At 40.9% G+C, this 19,116-nt stretch overlaps 1 protein-coding gene across 1 annotated transcript in view; it reads left to right on the top strand.

Moving 5' to 3' along the window:
• Positions 1-1,720: 1,720 nt before the first annotated feature.
• ACSL4 (acyl-CoA synthetase long chain family member 4) overlaps positions 1,721-19,116 on the top strand; it is a 79,592-nt gene continuing 62,196 nt past the window's right edge. The window contains exon 1 of the mRNA XM_025431460.3: positions 1,721-1,938. The gene's annotated coding sequence lies outside the window, so the exon portion shown is untranslated. The remainder of the gene's footprint in view (positions 1,939-19,116) is intronic.

The raw sequence follows: 19,116 nt of genomic DNA, 5'->3' as shown, positions 1-19,116 counted from the left end.
GAATCCTCAAGTAGACTCCAAGCCCAGGGGCCATCAACAGGCTCTATATCATGACCCTGAGATCAGGACCTGATCTGAAATCGAGTGGGAGGCTTAACAGGCTGAGCCACCCCAGGGAGGGGGGCCCCCTGACAAAAGTACTCTCTAATGACAAGTGCTTCCTGGTCCAACAGATTGACTTACATGCTACACGGGGTCTGTCCCGAGTCTGTGTTTTAATTCCCTGACTAAACAGTAAATTTGTTGAGGGCCGGGATGATCATTCCTCCAATTTTATTTGTGTTAACACTGCGGTGGATGACAGTGTTCTGTACCCTGCAGGTACCCAGTGAATTATATATCTGACAAATGATTACTTATTTCTAGTATTACAACAAGATCTCATAAAATAAACACGACGAACTTGTTGTTTGAAGTCCCGAACTTTCTAGGTCAATCTCGAAAAAGGAAGTTCATGAGTGCTATAGTAACATTTGTAGATATATTATATGTAAGTGGGTGAGCCTGTTGTAAATTGGCTAAGTAATCCCAGTTCAGAGTAAGTAACACTCAAGAGCTGTCTGTAGCACTATGCTCTCTAATTGTGGGCCCCTGACCACGCATAGTGTCACCTGGGATGTTTATTTAAAAATCAAATTTTTCAGCCCCACTCAGATCCTAATCATGGTATCTGGAGGCTGTTTGGAATCTTGCAGTCACCCATATTTTAACAAGCACCCCAGATGCTCTGGATGCATAATAAAGCTTAAGAATGACTCTCGTCTATAATCTGGAGGGGTGACAGACACGTGTACTTCTATGGGAAGATGGAAAACAGCAGGAGAAATGAAATGTCCACCACCAGCAGGAAGAGGAAGTTAGTCCTCCATTATGCATCAGGGAACTTGGAAGAACGTCGGTGTTTTACTTCTTCTGGTGATAAATTCTTGGCAGTTTGTCGCGGCTCATTTACAATTGTGGTCTATCCGTTTGGCAGTCCAGAGACAGGTCACCAGAATCTTAACTTTTAACAGCAATTTCTCAAATCTCTTGGGAACGGTCTTTGTAGGACTTGCCCCTAGGCTACGATCATGGCCAGGAAAATGTCATCGTGCTGCAGTGACTTCTCCTTATCAATTGTGGGTCTTTGGCCATGTCACCGCGGTGGAAAGAAAAGGCAGCCAGTGAAACACAAGCGGGAGGGAGCGGGTGGGGCGGGGGTCTTTTAACGCGGCGAGAGGCGAGGTTAAAGGAAAGGAGGCAGTAGCTCCGGCTTGGAGGAGCAGGATGCCTTTAATCAAAGAACAGGATCTTCGTCTGCAGAAAGAGCAGCAGTCCAGAGATGAGTATCTCTAAAGGGCAGCTGGAAGATGACCCGAGGGGAACTTTCCTCCCGGGGCTGAGTCCTAGGAAGCGAGCACAGGTGCGGGCGTGGGCGCGCTCCAAGCCTCGCTGTAATCAGATAGTTGCTGGGCCCTTCCGAAAACGCAGTAGATAACGCGGCTGGCCCGCCCGCCCAGCGGCTCGGAAGCCGGAGCGCGAGGCTGCGGCGAGCCAGCAAGGAGCCGTTAGCCGACTCGGGGAGCCGGCAGCGCCCCTCCCCTCGCCTTGGGAAGCCCGCTGGGCCCCGCCTCCGCGGCTGACGTCCGGAGCGAGCGGAGGCGGGAGCGTGGGTGGGCCGAGACGTCGGCCGCCCGCGATTCGGCCGGCTCAGCCACACCACCGCGCGCCCCCGCTCCGCCCGCCCCTCCGGGCGCGTCTTTTCCGGGCTCGCGCCGCGGCGCCTCGTCCTGCCTCAGCCGGCTGTCCGGGTACGCGCGCGCCGCTGCGGCTTTTTCTCCGGCCTCCGCGGCGCGCCCCTCTCGTCCCAGCCAGCGCTAGCGGGCACGCGGCTCTTCCGTGGGCTTCCCGAGTGCCAGGCGCCGGCCGGCTGCGAAGACACCGCGGGCCGCGTCTCGGGTGAGTAGCCCTCGCTGCTGACCCCCCGTCGTAATTAGCACCCGAGCTCCGGCCGCCCTACTGTCCCACACCTGAGCCCTGCCGGTGAGGTGGAGGGGATGTCCCAGTTCCCGGAATACGCTCGCTTTTTTCTGGAGCCGGGCCGAACTATCGGCCCGCCTCCTCCCCGCCCCAACCCCAGTCACGGGGCCCGGAAAGATTTCCTAGGGTCTCTGCATCTTCTCCGCAGAGGTCCAGGGGCCTTGAGAACCCGGCCTGCCTCTCTTCCTGCCGCCCACCGCTCCCCACCCTGCGAGGGCCAGAAGCATCCTCCCGACAGGGCTCCGGTGCTTTGCCCTGATCCTTTCCGAAAGAGCACCTCAAGTACTTGCCAGACCTCCAAACGACCTTTAGGGCGCCTCTAGACTTCAACACCATCTTGTCCCCGCTGCGTTGCTCTGGCTCCGAGGGCTAGGGAACCTATCTGGCCTTAGCAGCATCCGCCCTTCGGATTTGAGGGATGCCCTGGCTTCTGATCTCCCTTTAGCTTCCGTATCTTTAGGTATGTTGGAACACGGCTGAATTCTAGCAGAAGCACGCTCATATTTCTTCCTGCTTTTTTTTCTATCTACATCCCTGTCCTCATGAACGCTGTATATTTAGCATTAGCTTTAATCACTTCCTCTTCCTCTCCTTTGAGTACCCTACAGAAAGAATTGCGGCCGATGTCTATAGCACAGAGAAAAATCGAGGAGAATATGATTCATTGCCTAACCCCCATTAAGGGGTTACATATTTTAAATAGGACGTCATTTCTCCTCCGCACTCCAGCATCTCCTCCTTCAAAGGCATTTTTCCACCCTCTTGAAGTGGGTTTTGCTCTAGCGTCTCACCTTAAAAATAATCAGCCATCGCTCCCAGAAACGACGGTGAGATGCAGAATAAGGGCAAAATGGCATTTGAAAAATGAATCTCTTTGAAAGAGCAAGCAGTCTGCTTTATTGGTAAATGGCTTAACCGAAGCCTCAGTTCATCTACTAAAATGAGGATGTTAGACTGGAGCACAATAAGGTTTCTCTAGTGTTTTGATTCTAGGACTTGACAAATTCATGCTCAGTCCCATATTACTGCATAATGGAGGTTTAACCTAATTAAAGCCCCATTTCCTGGTAGTTGCTGGTCACTTTAGTTTTCCTTGGATTTTGCCTCTTAACAGTTTTTACTATCCTTCATACATAGGCTGCGTGCAAGTGGAGATTCAATTACAGGACCATCATCAAACATATCGGTCAAGCTTTTTATGGCATAATACCTTCTTCCTTGAATTGTAAAATAGCTTTTTCAATTGGAGCCATTAAAGTGCAAGACATATAAGTCTCCTGTTGGAATTAACACCATCTCCACCATTTAGGTGGAGGATGAAACATCAGACCGTTAGTATACTTGCACCATAGAATAAAGTACCATTTGTTCTGATGTGGGAAGAAATTTGACACCTAAAAGTTCATGGGAAGGTGTAATGCAACAATTAAAAGCTTTCCCCCTCCCTGAAAACCCTATTAAAACAAGTGATTCAGATGAACATTTTTGTTTGGGTTTCAGGTAGCGGTGGGATGGGTGGAGGAGAAAGGAGAGTCTTGCCCAATTCAGTAAAAGGAGAAATGGGACCCTGGAGAGGCTCTGGATCCAGCTGTAGTGAATTGTATGACCCTGAACAAGTCACTTAACCTCTCTTCATTTTTGCATCTGTCAAAGCATTGTGATGATTGGCAGACTGAGCCATAAGCCCCCTAATTTGAATTCTTTGTTCTTATACTGAAAAAAATTACATAATGAATCTGTTATGTGATAATATGATATAAATTGCATTAACGCTCTGCCATAAGTCCTTAGTTTTACTGCTTGTTTAGAATGTTTTCCTCAAAGATCTGCATATACTTATTCTAACATATGTGTGCATAATTCTTAATTCATCCTTATCCAATGAGTGAAGATGATATGTGGAAGTCTGTAAATCGGGAAGCATTTAACAAAGTCAGGTATTGTTAGCTTCTGCTTGCAAGTGAAATGTGTGCATACCACACTTTTTTTTTTCTTAACGTTCATGGCTTTTAGAAGTTGGAAAGTGATTGTGTACATACCGCCTACTGCCTTGTAACTGTAATTGACTAGGAATTTTAAAGAATATGCTGGCATCCCATTCATTCATTGTATCACTCATTGAATTTATCTCATTCCTTCAGCTGTCACTTATTTTGTGCCAGGCCACCAGGATACAATAGTTAAGAAAACCATCTTATGACTTTATAGTCTGGGATGGTTCTGGCGGGAGTTGTGAAGATATATATATATATATTTTGTATTAATTAATTATATGATTATATTAATTGTAGCCTATAGCTTCTTTTCCTGGCATTACTTTTTCTCCCCCTTCCTTGACTTTCAATCCCTGAGATGGTAGCAAAAATAAGAGCTTTATTTTTCCATTCTTATCACTGGCTGGTGTTCTATACTCTATTTGTCTTTTAACTCTTCATTTTGAGGTAGCTATATATATTTTTTAAAGATTTTATTTACTTATTCATGAGAGACACAGAGAGAGAGGCAGAAACACAGGCAGAGGGAGCAGCAGGCTCCATGCAGGGAGCCCTATGTGGGACCCAATCCCCGGTCTCCAGGATCACGCCCCAGGCTGCAGGTGGCGCCAAACTGCTGCGCCACTGGGGCTGCCCTTGAGGTAGCTATAGATCTCCTCCACTTCTAAGAAACAATACCCTTTATCTAATTTTCCCCAGTGGTGACATCTGCATAGCTGTGGTATAATATCACAATAAAGAAATGGAAATAGATACAATCCATCCACCTGATTCAGAGATCACCAATTTTACATGCACTCATTTGCGTTTGTGTATTTAGTTCTGTGCAGTGTTATCACATGCATAAATTCATGTAACCACCTCCAGGGTGAAGATACAGTTGCATCACCACTAAGATCCCTGGTGTTGCCCTTTTATAGCCACAGCTGTCTCCCTCCCTTGCTGACCCCAGGCAGCTGCTAATCTGTTTTCCAAGTCTATAATTTCATCATTTCAAGAAAGCTATATAGATGGAACCCTACATTATGTAATTTTTTTATATGGGCTTTTTTTTTTTTTTCACTCAGGGGAGGTCCCTGGAAATTCTTGTGGGGAGAATATCTTGTATCCAGTTAGTTCCTTTTCATTGCTGAATCCTATTCCATAGTGTGGACCTACCCCAGTTTGTTTCAGCATTTACTGATTGAAGGACATCTGTCGTTTCCTGTTTTTTGTTCTGAACCAATTATAAATAAAGCTCCTATGAATGATTGTGTACTGATTTTTGTGTGAACATAAATTTCCATTTCTCTGGGATGATATACTGGTTGTAAGGTAGTTGCATGTTTCATTTTAAAAGCAACTGCCAAACTGTTTTCCAGAGCGCTGGTACCATTTTACATTCCACCAGCGATGTATGAATGCTCTTCACCCTTGCCAGCATTTGCTGTTGTTACTATTTTCTGTTTTAACCATTCTGATTGGTGTCTATTGATATCAATGACTTGTCATCTCTATGTCTCCGTAAGTGACATGTAAGTTCATGTATTTTGTCCATTTTCTAGTTAGATTTTTTTTTTCTGTTCTGAGACTTCTTTATATATTCTAAATACTAGTCCTTTGTTAGGTATGTGGTTTGCAAATATGTTCTAGTCTGTAGCTTATCTTCATCCTCTTCATAGGGAGTTTCAAAGAACAAAAAGTCTTTTTGCTCTCAAGAGGTCTTATATGCCTTTGTTATTTAATTTTATTCCTTGCTATTCTGTATAAAATTCAATATTTCTGTAAGCAGTTGAACAGTTTTTTCAACAATCCTGGAGCTCAAATGTATTCTGTGAACAAATGGCCTTGATGGCTGAGTGTGAATACGTACTCACATGTGCTCTCACTATATTAAAATGGCTGCCATCTTTTGTGCCTTAAAAATATAATTTCTGCCTTACCAGGCTGTGAAATGTTAATATTTTAAAATTAAGTAGCTACGATGTGCCAAGGAGATTTTTGGTTTCACTTTCTAAATTTAAACTATTTTTGCAAAACTGTATAGTTTTTTTAAATCAGGTTTTTGGTAAGTGATCCAGAGAACAAATTTGTGTTCTCATTTTAAATGTACTTTAAAAGTTCCTTCTCTGTTTCGAGTAGTGAGCTCATGAATCATGACTGTATTTAATTTACTAGGCTATTTACACTCCGTGTCGATTACCAGAATAATGAATAAAAGACTTGAATTTGTACATCTAAACTGTATGTTTTCCTTTTATAGTACTTAGTGTTCATTTTCTTTAAAAATAAGCATTAGCTCTGAGGGGACTTAAAATTTTATATTTTGAAAAATGGATGTGTTCCTTTTATGAGAAGAACTTACAGGAAAAGGTTAGTGATTAATTTTGAGAATATTCATTTCTGTAAGATGGTACTGAAATGATTACCTGTCCCTTCAGTGTCACCACATTTGCTCAAATAAGTGTACAGCTAGGGTAGTGGATTCCTGTTTGATGAAGATCAATCATCGGTATAAGGCAAGGGCTGGCAAAATACTGCTGGTTTCTAAACTGCCCACCACCTGTTTTTGTGTGGCTGCATTCAAAATACATTATTAGAGTTAAAACAGAGAATGTATGGCTCCAAAAGCCTATTTACTCTTGATTCTTGACAGAGAGAGTTTACCCAGAGATAAAGCAACCTCATAAATTATTGAGTCTCTGTGTTATAAAGGAAATTTAACAAACTTTACCTTGACTTTTAGGACCTTTTAGTTATATTTCCATGGGAAATTGTGGTTCAGAAGAGAATATTCATTTTGTTTACTAAGTCTGCAAGGCGCTGTGGTCTAGGAACAGCATTAAGGAATAGACGGAGGGTTGGAAAGTTGATTTTGTTAAGTGTGGGCTATTTCAGCATGATGTAAATTTTCAGGTATGGCAACTGGTGAGATTCAGAAAGTGGTCTACGCATTTGTGATGTCCTTCGGAGATCCTAATTGTAAGCTAGAGTGCTAATGATAGAGCCAGATACGGCAGTGTTATTGCTCCTGCTCCCAACACTATTCTCCAAACTCTAAATACATAGTAGTCTAAGCCTTATGAAGCTGCAATTAGACTTTTGGTTTACTGTTTTGTTTGCATAGCTTTGTTTTGTTAGTTCAAAGTTGACACTTCAGTTTTCTTAAATGTCCTATGGGTGATGTTGAAAATGGAAATTGAGGGGATGCCTAGGTGGCTCAGTGGTTGAGCGTTTGCCTTTGGCTCAGGGCATGATTCTGGAGTCCTGGAATTGAGTCCCACATTGGGCTTCCTGCATGGAGCCTGCTTCTCCCTCTGCCTGTGTCTCTGCCTCTCTCTCTCTCTCTGTGTGTATCTCCTGAATAAATAAATAAAATCTTAAAAAAATGGAAATTGAATTGGGACAGTTGGCTCTACAATGAGGAAAAAATAGACCCTGCCTCCCATCATATACAAAAAGAAATTAAGGGTGTATTTTAAATATTTAGGTATATATTTAAAGAACTTCTAGGAGGCATAAGACCACCATAGCAGAGTTAAAATGGAAGTGACAGACTAGGGGAAAATACCATTTACCTATGCAGTAGAAACTTTAACTGGCTCACTATATTACATGATATTCTTTGTTTCCTTTGTGAAATAAACTGCACTAAACATTTGCTATTAGTAGGTTGGTCTCCAGTATGCTAGTATGCTTGGGGACCCACCATTAGAACAGATGCTTTTGGTACTTAACCTATAAAAATTTTCAGATGAAATGACACATTGTCTGGGATTTACTTCAAATTTTATGGGGACGGGGAGGAGTTGCGGAATGCATAGAGATATAAAAATTTAAAATTAGCACATGTGAATAATTGTTGAACTGGGTGATAGTTACATTCAAGTAATTAAAACAAATCGAGTGTCTTGGAGTTGATGAAAGCAAGTGACTACTGTCCAGGTAGGTGTGGGTAAGATGATAAAAGATTTGTACAAATAAGAATAAAAATCTAAAGTTTTCTTCACTTATAGTGCTTAGTGTCTTAGTCCTACATCTTCTAAGAGTTCAGCTCAAATTTCTTCACAATCAGTGGGCCTGGAGTTAAAGGTCTTGGTCTCTTGGTCCTCTATCAGAAGTTTGAAGAACATGTGCACATTGTCCACTGATGAAATGAAGGTAAAATGAAACGTTTGTCATGTGAATGCTTTTTATGATTGTTTACCTTAATTGACCTTTTCAATTAATCAACTGTTCCAAATAACATTATCTACTATATACTCTGTTTTTTTTCTTCAGATCGCATAAATCTTATGCCTTTTATGAAAAAGGCTTCTACTATATATAATATCCATGATATATAAAGAGCTGCTACACATCAATAAGAAAAAGGCACACATTAGAGAAAGTAGCAGAGGGTTGTGAATTGGCATTTCCCAGAAAAGAAAAATGATGAATAAGAGGAGATGCTCAAGTTCCCTATAGTAATCTGGGAAATAAAAACCATTTTTCACCAAATAATTGGCTACACTAAATATAATATCCACTTTTAGCAAAGAAATGGGTACTATCATACCCTGTTACTGTGAGTGCAGATTGTATAGCTTCTTGATAAAAAATACTCAAATCCTCTCATTTTAAAATGTACATATATTTTGACCCAGGAAACCTATTCAGAAACTAGGGAAATATCTGTGCATGTATAAAGATACCTATAAGGCTTCACTAAAGTGAAACTGGTCATAACAGTGAAAACTTCACAGCAACCTGAATGTCCATCAATACGGGAATGATTTAAATAATAATATGCTGTTCTATGGCATACCATAGGGCTATTAAAGAAACCCTCAGATTGACCTAGACAAACTGACATAGGAGTTCTAAAGTACACTGTTGAGAGAGGAGGGAATCAATACTGACCACATCCCATGATTCCACTTAACCTAAAAACAACGGCAGAACCTTACTGTATGTATGGATAATACAAAAAGGTCTAATTGATACACACCACGCGTAGTTATCTCTGGGGGGAAGAGAGTGTTGTTTTACCCAGTACAGATCCATGGTGAGTTTCTAAATATGTGATTGCTATTTTGACAGTAATTATACAGATTAATAGTATGAAACATTAACACACTGGAGGATATTTATAATACGATCCTGATATTATGAATTACATGATGACACACTGCTAGAAATGTAGTGCCTTCGTTTAGTGAGTGCTTGGGTATTTTTTTTTTTTTGGTAATTTCTCTCTTTGTTAAAGTACTATTTGTATTTCTTAGATTTTCTACACTAAAAATATAAGTATAAAGAAGTATAAGGGCATTGTAATTCCATACCCAGAGAGATCTGTTGCCAACTTTTGGGTATATATGTTTGTTTACACATGTATGAGCATTTGCATATACACATATGCACAAGTGCAAACATGTATCATTCTACAAAAATGGGTTCTTTTTGTTTATATCGATTTGTAACTTGCTTCCTTCAACTTGGCATTATATTGGGGCATCTTTCAGGATTGGTAACTGAATAAGTGAAAAAGACCTCCTGGTGGGAAAGGAAACACACTGCCATGTAAATACAGTGTTCTAGTTAAAATAACTGGTTTCTAGGGCAAACTGTAATCTTACAAAAAAGAAAAGTCATGGCCACCAAAAGTAAATAACGAAGGAATTTAAAAATTCTCAATGGTGAACCAGTTCAGGTCTGTTTTGAATTTAACAATGAGCACGTTCTTTAAATTGTAGTTACTAGTAATGATGTATAAGTGCAATATATCAAAATGTCATTAGCAATCTGTTTTGAATTAGGTTTTTTGTGTTTGTTTCTTTTAGAGGAGGACTGAGGGATGCGGGGCAGGCACAGAGATAGGGGGAGAGACTGACTCTTAAGCAGGCTCTATACCCAGCATGGAGCCCGAAGCCCAAAACAGGGTTCAGTCTCCCAACCCTGAGTTCATGGCCTGAGCCAAAATCAAGAGTTGGATGCTTAACTGACTGGACCACCCAAGCGCCCCAAGGAGTTTGGTTTTAATAAGGGTTTTAAAGCTGAACTTGAACAGTTGCTTTGATTCAGAGAACAACCAACTGTTCTAATTTTTGGTAAAGGTGTGAGCATAATTGTATGATTTTACAAGTTCTAAAAGTGAAGAAAATCTAGGTTATAGCCACATGGCTCTTTGTCTATGGTATCTTCATCTGTAGTATATAAAATTGAATATTAGAACTGTGTTGGAGGATCAAATTTGATTTGGGCAAGTATGTGTGCATTCTGCTCTCTCATGTCTTCTAGAAGCATTTTTAAAAATTTATTAAAGTAATCTCTACACCCAACATGGGGTTTGAACTCACAACCTGGAGATATCAAGAGTTGCATGCTCTTCCAACTGAGCCAGCCACGATCCTGTCTACAAAGCATTTATTAAGCACATCCACTGAAGGTTCATTATAACCTCTTCTGGGTTTATGCTGTGAACTTGGAGGTGAAAATTTTACCTTACTTTATGTTACACTGAATACATTTTGATACTGTAACCATTTTTAATAAATTCAGTAGAGTACCAAAAGAAGAGTCTACTTTGCAGACAATGGTGTGAATGTGAAGACCCATTGTAGCTGCTTGTGTTTTTTGCTACGGTAATTGATACATCATTCATTTTCTCCAAAGCTGTGCACCTTAGGTTATTGGGAGCTGATTTTGCAGCATGAGGATTTTTCTCTCATGGGTTCTGTCAAGGCAGCAGATTTTACAGAGGAGTCAGGATAGAGGTTCTGTATTTCCCACTTGATTAGTGAGAAGGGCATGTGAGATTTACTGAGGAAGCATTGAAAACATTACTGGTAGATTCTAGTGGTTGTGAAGTTAATGCAGTGGAATGCTGGTGAAACACCTGTTTTCTTTTAGGGATTCTGTTTATTGCCTTCCATATGTGGTTAAAGGATTTTAATACAGTAAAATGATAGGGTTTTCGAAGGACCTCTCCCTGGAGGTACCTGAGTGATGAGTCGTCAAAGAAAATCTGTAGAAATGAGCAGAGCTGCTACCGTTGAGATGGTGTTCATTCACTCTGTTCATGATATGTTAGTTTCTGCTTCGCAGATGAACTGAAAGCTGAGCATTTCCCTCAGACAGGAAACAGGAACTTGGTGAATGAACTTAAAATTCAGTTGTGGCTTTGAAAACCAAAGAAGACAGAAGCAGCACTAATATCTCATGGGATAAAGCCAAGTAAAAGACACTATGTTCCACATGACCACCGAAGATACCGAGAAGTTGCTTAAAACAATAGTTGAAAAATCATAACTTGACTGAGGGGTCAAACTGGACAGAGCTAGCTATAAAGAATGGTCAGATGAATGTGTTTCAGGCAAAATAGAGCAGGAAAGAGAAAAGCAGGCCCGGGAAAATGGCATTCTTATACCTAGAACCACAGAAGCCTTTAGGATTTGGCCAATTAAAAGATTGGTCTAGTTTGGCTTAAAATCTTTGGTAAAATATTTGGGATTCCCTTGGTGGCTAGGCAGTGCCTTATAAGAGTAGGTTAGAGTTTCTGTGAAGTAAGTCATTTCCATAATCAGGAAACTAGAAAAGGAGTAGAGTTTAGACTCATTGTTGGTGAATTATAGCAATCCACAGAAGGGAAGCTATGTGGTGTTTATTTCCCCAAATAGAAATGTAATCATTAACATATTCATTCAAATACAGTTAAATTACACATTTTTAAAATATTTTATTTATTCATAAGAGAGGCAGAGACATAGGCAGAAGGAGAAGCAGGCTCCCCATGGCGAGCCCAATGGGGAACTCGATCCCAGGACCCCGGGATCACGCCCTGAGCTGAAGGCAGACGTCTGCTCAACTCAAATTCTCCCCCAGAAATTTTTGGATTCCTAGGTTTTGTCATTAGTGTCAAGTATAAAGGCCAGGAGTTTTATGTGGAAGCAGATTTTTAATTTATATACATATTTACATTAATTTTAATGTTCGCTTGACCACTGACAGATTGTTGAGTATTAAAATGTTTGTAGGTTAGTTGTTTTCTTTGGGAACTACCAGAGAATTTATTCTTTACAGGTGGTATCCCTTAAAGTAGTTGGAGAAGACTTCTTCCCCCCGCCCCCCCCCAAAAAAAGTAGTTGGAGAAGAGACAGCTGCAAAATGGAAACCCTCTCGAACCCCCTGCTGTTGTTTTTATTCCTGTTTTGAAATGGAGTTCCCCCACCTCACTCTCACGGCATGTATTTTGGGACCACATGAGTAGAAGTGAATGGGGGATGATCCTTGACCCCAGGCGTACAGAATATTCACTGGGTTTAGAATGACACTTGCACCAGTCCTGCTCGCTGTCTGGAATCCTAGCTGGGTGGGGCCTACCCTGGATCTGCCATAAGCCTAAGTGCGTGGCCAGGGCGCCACGGTGGAAAGAACATGGATCAGTGCCCAGATAGCTCCCCAGTCCCTGTTGCCTCTCACCGGTGGCCTGCATTTACATCCTGGTTCTTTGCTAACCTGAAACTTTTGTGTGGAGTGAGATTGACCTACGGTTGTTGCAGTGATAACATTTGGTGAAATGAGAGAGCTGTCTCTCACACAACTCTCGGTTGATCTTGTTCTCAGAAAGCCTCTAACCCTAAAGATGGCAGGTTTTCAAATCTCTTAGGGAGAAAGTGCTTGCGTACCATCTTGTTCTCAAATGAGGAAGACTGATCACCTCCCTCTCTGCCTTTGATTGAAGGGATGTGTTGCTTAAGGCACAACAGGCAGGAAAGAGGAAGTGGATGCTATACTGGGGCATTACCAAAGGAGTAGGAGGTGGCAGTGAATATATGATCTGTACCATCTGTACCCAGAACATACCTTAAAGTTTGAAAACCTGGAATCTCACCTCCAGTTTGTGCTATAAAGACATATTTTAACAACAGAATGTAGCCTATGAGGTTCCTTAAGCTAAGAATATATATATATATATATATATAGTATACTATATATATACTTTACCGGTGCTGCCCAATTGCTTATAATATATATAAGCTAAGAATATATATATATATGTGTGTGTGTGTATATATATGTATATATATGTGTGTGTGTATATATATATATATATATATAGAGAGAGAGAGAGAGAGAGAGAGAAGCCCTGCCGTGTTTAATTCAGTGATATCCGCAGTCTCCAGTGGACATCTGCAAAACTGAGTCAAAACTCTTATCTTTTTCAAAGGTAGGATTGTTACATAACATGTGTTGCTTTACTGATCTTGAGATGGAAGCAACTCATTTTTATTGAATGGGTAATTAACCAAAGACTTATCCTTTATTTTGTTGCTTTTGTTTTTCTATTGAAGTATAGCTGACAACATTATATTAGTTTCAAGTGTACAACATAGTGATTCAACATTTATATGCATTGCAAAATGATCACCACGATGTCTAGTCACCATCTGTCACCATGCATAGGCAACTCTTTCTGAAGCAGGTAATTTTGGTTGAAAGAACTGTTTTTCAACCTAGAGTTAATTTCTCTAACTTTGTACCCCTCCAAGCTAATGTAACACTGCAGTAACTTTCTGTGTACCTTCTCTTCTAGATGTTACAACATTTTGTCATGAGATCATGAGAAAAAGTTTTTGCATTGCATAGAGCAATTCAAAATTTGCTTAGGATGCAAAATTGCTTCTTAGATTTGTTGCCTCTGATGCTGACCTCCACCTCTGGTGTGAAAAAAAAGCAGTGATGTTTCAAAGTAGCACAGTTACATATTTGGCTTGCATAAAATTGTTCTGTGGGATGGTCATCTAAACTGTGGGAATTTGTGTTGAGTTTGGTACTTGGCCAAGTCTGGGGCTGTGTCCTGCTATTGCTAGACCTTTAAAATCATTTTTTTTCTCTTGCCTTTACCGGTGCTGCCCAATTGCTGCTGAAAGATCAGGACGTTGCCTGGGCTTGGTACCAGGCACTGACCCTCAGTGCCCCTCTCTTCTACTCGCTGGCACAGCAGTCCTGGGAACCCTAGGATGGAGATGTTTGAAATGTTTTGATAATACCTTTTCTAATTCTTTAAAAATCTGGCCGGTAAACCACTGCCCCATAACCATCAGTCCTGAAGATGTATAGTAAGTAAACAGAGAATTTTGGCTTTAAAACCTTCCACTGGATTCGCCTTGGTTTTGCTTTTGAGGAAGAGTAAGAAGCAGATTATCCCATATACCTCTAAAATCAAAGCGCCTTCTTAACCTTTTACTGCTCCTCACCTGGTTGCAGATGCTTCAAGGAGGATTGAATTGCAACCTACTTTATTTTTTTTTGTAACCTACTTTAAAGGTGATATATTTTAGATTGAACGTTGACAGAAATAATTGCAAAGGGGCATCTTCTAGGCAAATTACATTGCCGTAGCTGCAGAAGTTCAGTGCTTCGGGGATACATGGGCAATATCTGCTAGTAGTAAATAGCACAGTGTTGACATTGTAGCAAGTTTCTTGGCTGACCTTTGTATGGTGCTTACTCCTCCTCCCTTAAACAGCAGTGGTTCATGGCTGTGGGAAGAAGACTCCAGCTCTGCTTGGAAGTTTCTAGTGCTCTGGTGCTTCTCTTTGAATCAATTTTTTGAAATTCTTTTTGTGGGTCTCATCCTGTGCAAAACTGTCTTATGTTGAGGCATTTTAAATACTGAAGTAACAAAACCTCTAATTAATAAAAGCTCTGTTGGAGAGGCACCTGGGTGGCTCAGGGGTTGAGCGTCTGCCTTTGGCTCAGGGTGTGATCCCAGGATCAGGGATCAAGTCCTGCATCCGGCTCCCTGCGAGGAGCCTGCTTCTCCTTCTGCCTATGTCTCTGCCCCTCTCTCTATGTGTCTCTCATGAATAGATACATCTTAAAAAACCCACCTCTGTTGGGTATGTTCTGCAATGGAACTAGCATATTCCAAATTTATGCTTGCCATGGTAGTGGTGTAACCCAAAGGCAATGCTACTTGTAATACCTGGCTAGTGGTCTGCAGGTGAAATTAATTGTGATATTTTCGCTCTGGGTTTGTCTTCCAGCTCTGCACTAGTACTTTATTGTTTTTTAGAGACTCACTTTCATTCTTTGGCTTTGGAGACTTTGCCTAAGTATTTGAAGGAAGTTTTTAAAAAGTACATTTTAGACAAGCCAACTAAGACCTAAGCAGTAACAGGTATATAAATGGGTAATCTCAGAGGGTAGCTGTTGTTTGTAGCTTTTAAAAAAGTATATACTTGTCTGGTTGGGCTGTTATTATAGGGTTGAGGGCTGCCTCATGGGTGACCCTCCTTTCCTATTCTACCTATATGTCTGTTCTTTGTGTTAGTCCACTTAAATATTATTTACTGAATAGTAAGCTCCACAAAGACAGGGCATAGTATGTGCTCACTGAATATTTTTTGAACAAATGCATGCACACACACCTGTAATGGCCCAGGATTTGGGAGGCTAGGTTTTAAAATATATGACAAAGGGGATCTCTGGGTGGCGCAGCAGTTTGGCGCCTGCCTTTGGCCCAGGGCGCGATCCTGGAGACCCGGGATCGAATCCCACGTCAGGCTCCCGGTGCATGGAGCCTGCTTCTCCCTCTGCCTGTGTCTCTGCCTCATTCTCTCTCTCTCTCTGTGACTATCACAAATAAATAAAAATTTAAAAAAAATATTAAAAAAAAAAAATAAAAAAAATAAAATATATGACAAAGGAAATGAGTTGTTACGGGCTGTACTTATTTTTAATTCCTTTCTTCAAATAGAAATGTTAGTATGGTGGTGAGTCTTCAGCAATGATGATATTTTTTTAAGATTTTATTTATTTATTCATGAGAATACACAGGAGAGAGAAGCGGAGAGGCAGGCTCCATGCAGGGAGCCCAATGTGGGACTCGATCCCGGGTCTCCAGGATCACGCCCTGGGCTGAAGGCTGCGCTAAACCGCTGAGCCACCGGGGCTGCCCCAGCAATGATGATATAAAACCAAAAAGAAGAGAGACTTAACCATTTGTTTCCTGCTTCTATGCCCAATAGGGTGACATCACTTTTACATTTAGGGGAGGCCATATTATATGACAGTCTTTACACCTTTCTGTTGTCATGCTAGAGGGCACAGGAACTTCCTGTCAAAGTTGTTTTATTTCAGCATGTTCTCATTTATATGTAGGGCTCTTTTTAACCAAATATATTCCTTGTTCTAGAGTTTTCAGATGTGATCTTAATATGGCTTATTTTGCAAAATAAATGCTTCAGTTTGTAATAATTTTAGATTTGCAGCAAATTTGTAAAGATAGCTCTTACATCCTGTACATCTTTTCCCAGGTCCCATTTAATGTTAACATTTTATGTAACAGTATAGTACTAAAACTATACTTATGGTTTATGGTTTAAACCATAAAATTTATTTTGATTTCTCAAGGTTTTCTACCAGTCTTTTTTTTTCTGTTCCAGAATGCAAAATTGTTATACATGTTTCTTTCTTTTTTTACTTACTTATTTATTTATTTGACACAGAGACAGAGCGAGCAAGCAAGAGAGCAAGCACAAGCAGGGGGAGTGACAGGCAGAGGGAGAGGGAGAAGCAGGCTCCCCGCCCAGCAAAGAGCCCGACTTGGGGCTTGATCCCAGGACCATGAGATCATGACTTGAGCCAAAGGCAGATGCTTAATCAACTGAAACACCCAGGTGCCCCTATACGTGTTTATTTCAGAAAAGACAAAAAGATAAAAAAAGACAAAGTATGGATAATTCCCCTAAACGGAGCCAGCTACTGATATTTTTAATACATATCCTTCCACATTTTTTTTTCTGTAGAGAATAGAAATCCATTCCCCCTCCAAATAAACCTTTGGATTTCCCTAAAAGACAGGTCACAAAATGTGTTTTATATACTGTTTTATAATTTGATTTTTTATACACTTAATAGAGCATTTTTTACATGTACATCTTCCATTGTCTGATATTTTTAATATAGATTAATCTGTTCCCTTAAGACATTTTGTTGATTCCATTCCTGAACTTAGTTAATTCTTCATAACTTAAGACCAAACTATGCATGTGTTCTCAAACCGCCTCCCCCCATAAACCTGAGAAGAATTTTTCTCAGTAACAGTGGCTCATTAAGCCTGTGATTCCAAATACCTGTATATTAGGTTGGACCATTTGAAATTGCTGTTTTCTGGCATGTAACAGGATTTTGACTATTGGCAATTTTGTATAGGTCATCCTAATAGTTTGAAAAAGCCTTCTAGATTATTCTGATCCCTTTCCTCACCATTCTCATTCCGTTGAGAATCCCTGGCCTCTCACTGTACTGCGTATCTTGGCATTTAGAATGGTTAGCTAACACAAACATTTTGTCAGGCAAAAATGTTGACAAACTCCCCTTCCAGGTGTTGCTGATTAACAGGATCCTTAAGACCTATGCCCGTGTTAATAACATATGCCGAAAACTTGAACTCCAGTGAATTGCATCTGCCCATCTGTATAAGGAAAATAGACTTCTGAACTTTTAACTCAAGCTATATGTAAGATCACCCGATGGCTTGGTCTCCTAGTTCCATATCTGTATTGGATAGCCAGGGACACTGGTGCCACCCAGTGGTACCTTATAGAGGAGCAGCTAATGATGCTTTACCACTCTCCAACATATCAAATTCTTTCATTTTTTCCCCTCTTTCTTTTATGAATTTCTATGTTCATGGTCTCTCCTTTTCTTCCCTTCACCTATGCCAGGGCACTTATGGGTTTCATTTACCCCAGCTGATAATACTCAGGGAGCTACACTAGCCATGTAATTTGCTGTGATAATCCTTATTTAAATAAAGGCTTTGGAATACGAGACATGAAATAATAAGTAACACACCAAACAGTTATTTGCTCTGTTTATGAAGTCGTGGTTCCTATCCAAAAAGGGCATCGAGTTTGTATTCTGTCAGAATATGGCACTTGTTTAATTTCAAGTTTCTCCACTGTGTGAGAGGGAAACATGTTTATATAGCTCAGATGGGAGGAGGCATACACGTCTACCTAAGAGTGAAAGATTTAACTTGGAAATCACTCTTTGGCTTCCTTTCTGCTTAGTATGACTGGTTAATTCACTTCAAACCTGTTGGGTAAGCACCTACAGTGTCTCTGTACTGTGCTAGGTTCTGGGGAGTAGAGCAGGAACCCAGATAGACATGGCCTCTGCCTTTAAGGAGCCCACTGGCCCAGCAAGGGAGCAGGAACCTGAACAAGTTTAAGTGCTGTGCTACATGGGTGCTCACAGAGCAAAAAGTGGAGGCACCTGCTCTAACGTGGGGGAGGTCAAGGAAGGCTCTTTAGAAGTGTCATTTTAACTTTAAGACCTAAAGGAAGCCAGGGAAAGGGAGAAGAGAATGTTCTTGGCAGAAGGAATAGCATGTGCTAGACCCAGAGGTGAGAGATTAAGCTTGGTGCTTTTGAGAAACTAAAAGAAGTTTATAATGGCTAGAGCCAGGAGATCAGCTCCACTGAAGCTTCACAAAAGTCCTCACAACAGGAGTAATAGTATTCCCTCCATTTTAGAATTGTGGCAAATGAGGTAAAGAGGGTAAATAACTTGCCTGAGGTCACCCAGTGCTGGTAAGGGGCATAGCCAAGAGCTGGACCTAGGCCATCTGGCTCCAGCATTTTGGCTCCTAACTACCACGGCCAACTGCCTCTCAGCAGGGCACTGTGTTATATTGGAGCTTCATTGTCTGTTTCTTTAGCCTTATCTGGTTAATCTGTGGTCTTTTCTTCAGATTGGCCAAGTTAAACAGTTTTTCTTAGCAAACTGAATGTTAGGCTGTCCTAGGCACAGACTATTCCAAGAGCTAAAGCTAATAAATATGTAAAAAACTCCTTAAGCTTACAGCATCTGGGGTAGCCCAAGAAACTCTGCAGTTTCCTTTGGTCTTTTGTCATTGATTGGAAATCAAATGCTTCATTTGATCTGCAACTCTAAGGTTGCTAACCCGTATTTTCCAGAAACATCATAGATGGGAAGTTATAGTTGTATATTTTTTTTTGTTAAAAAATGAGTAATATGTATTCCCTGCAAAACTGGAGTTTTTCCCTGATTGCTAAAGTTAATTTGGCAATTATCTGTTTCTCTGACTTTTAAATTAGTTAAAAGGTAA

The sequence above is a fragment of the Canis lupus genome, chromosome X, assembly GCF_003254725.2.
Source record: "Canis lupus dingo isolate Sandy chromosome X, ASM325472v2, whole genome shotgun sequence".
Taxonomy (NCBI): domain Eukaryota; kingdom Metazoa; phylum Chordata; class Mammalia; order Carnivora; family Canidae; genus Canis; species Canis lupus.
This window is presented reverse-complemented; position numbering and strand designations above follow the sequence as displayed.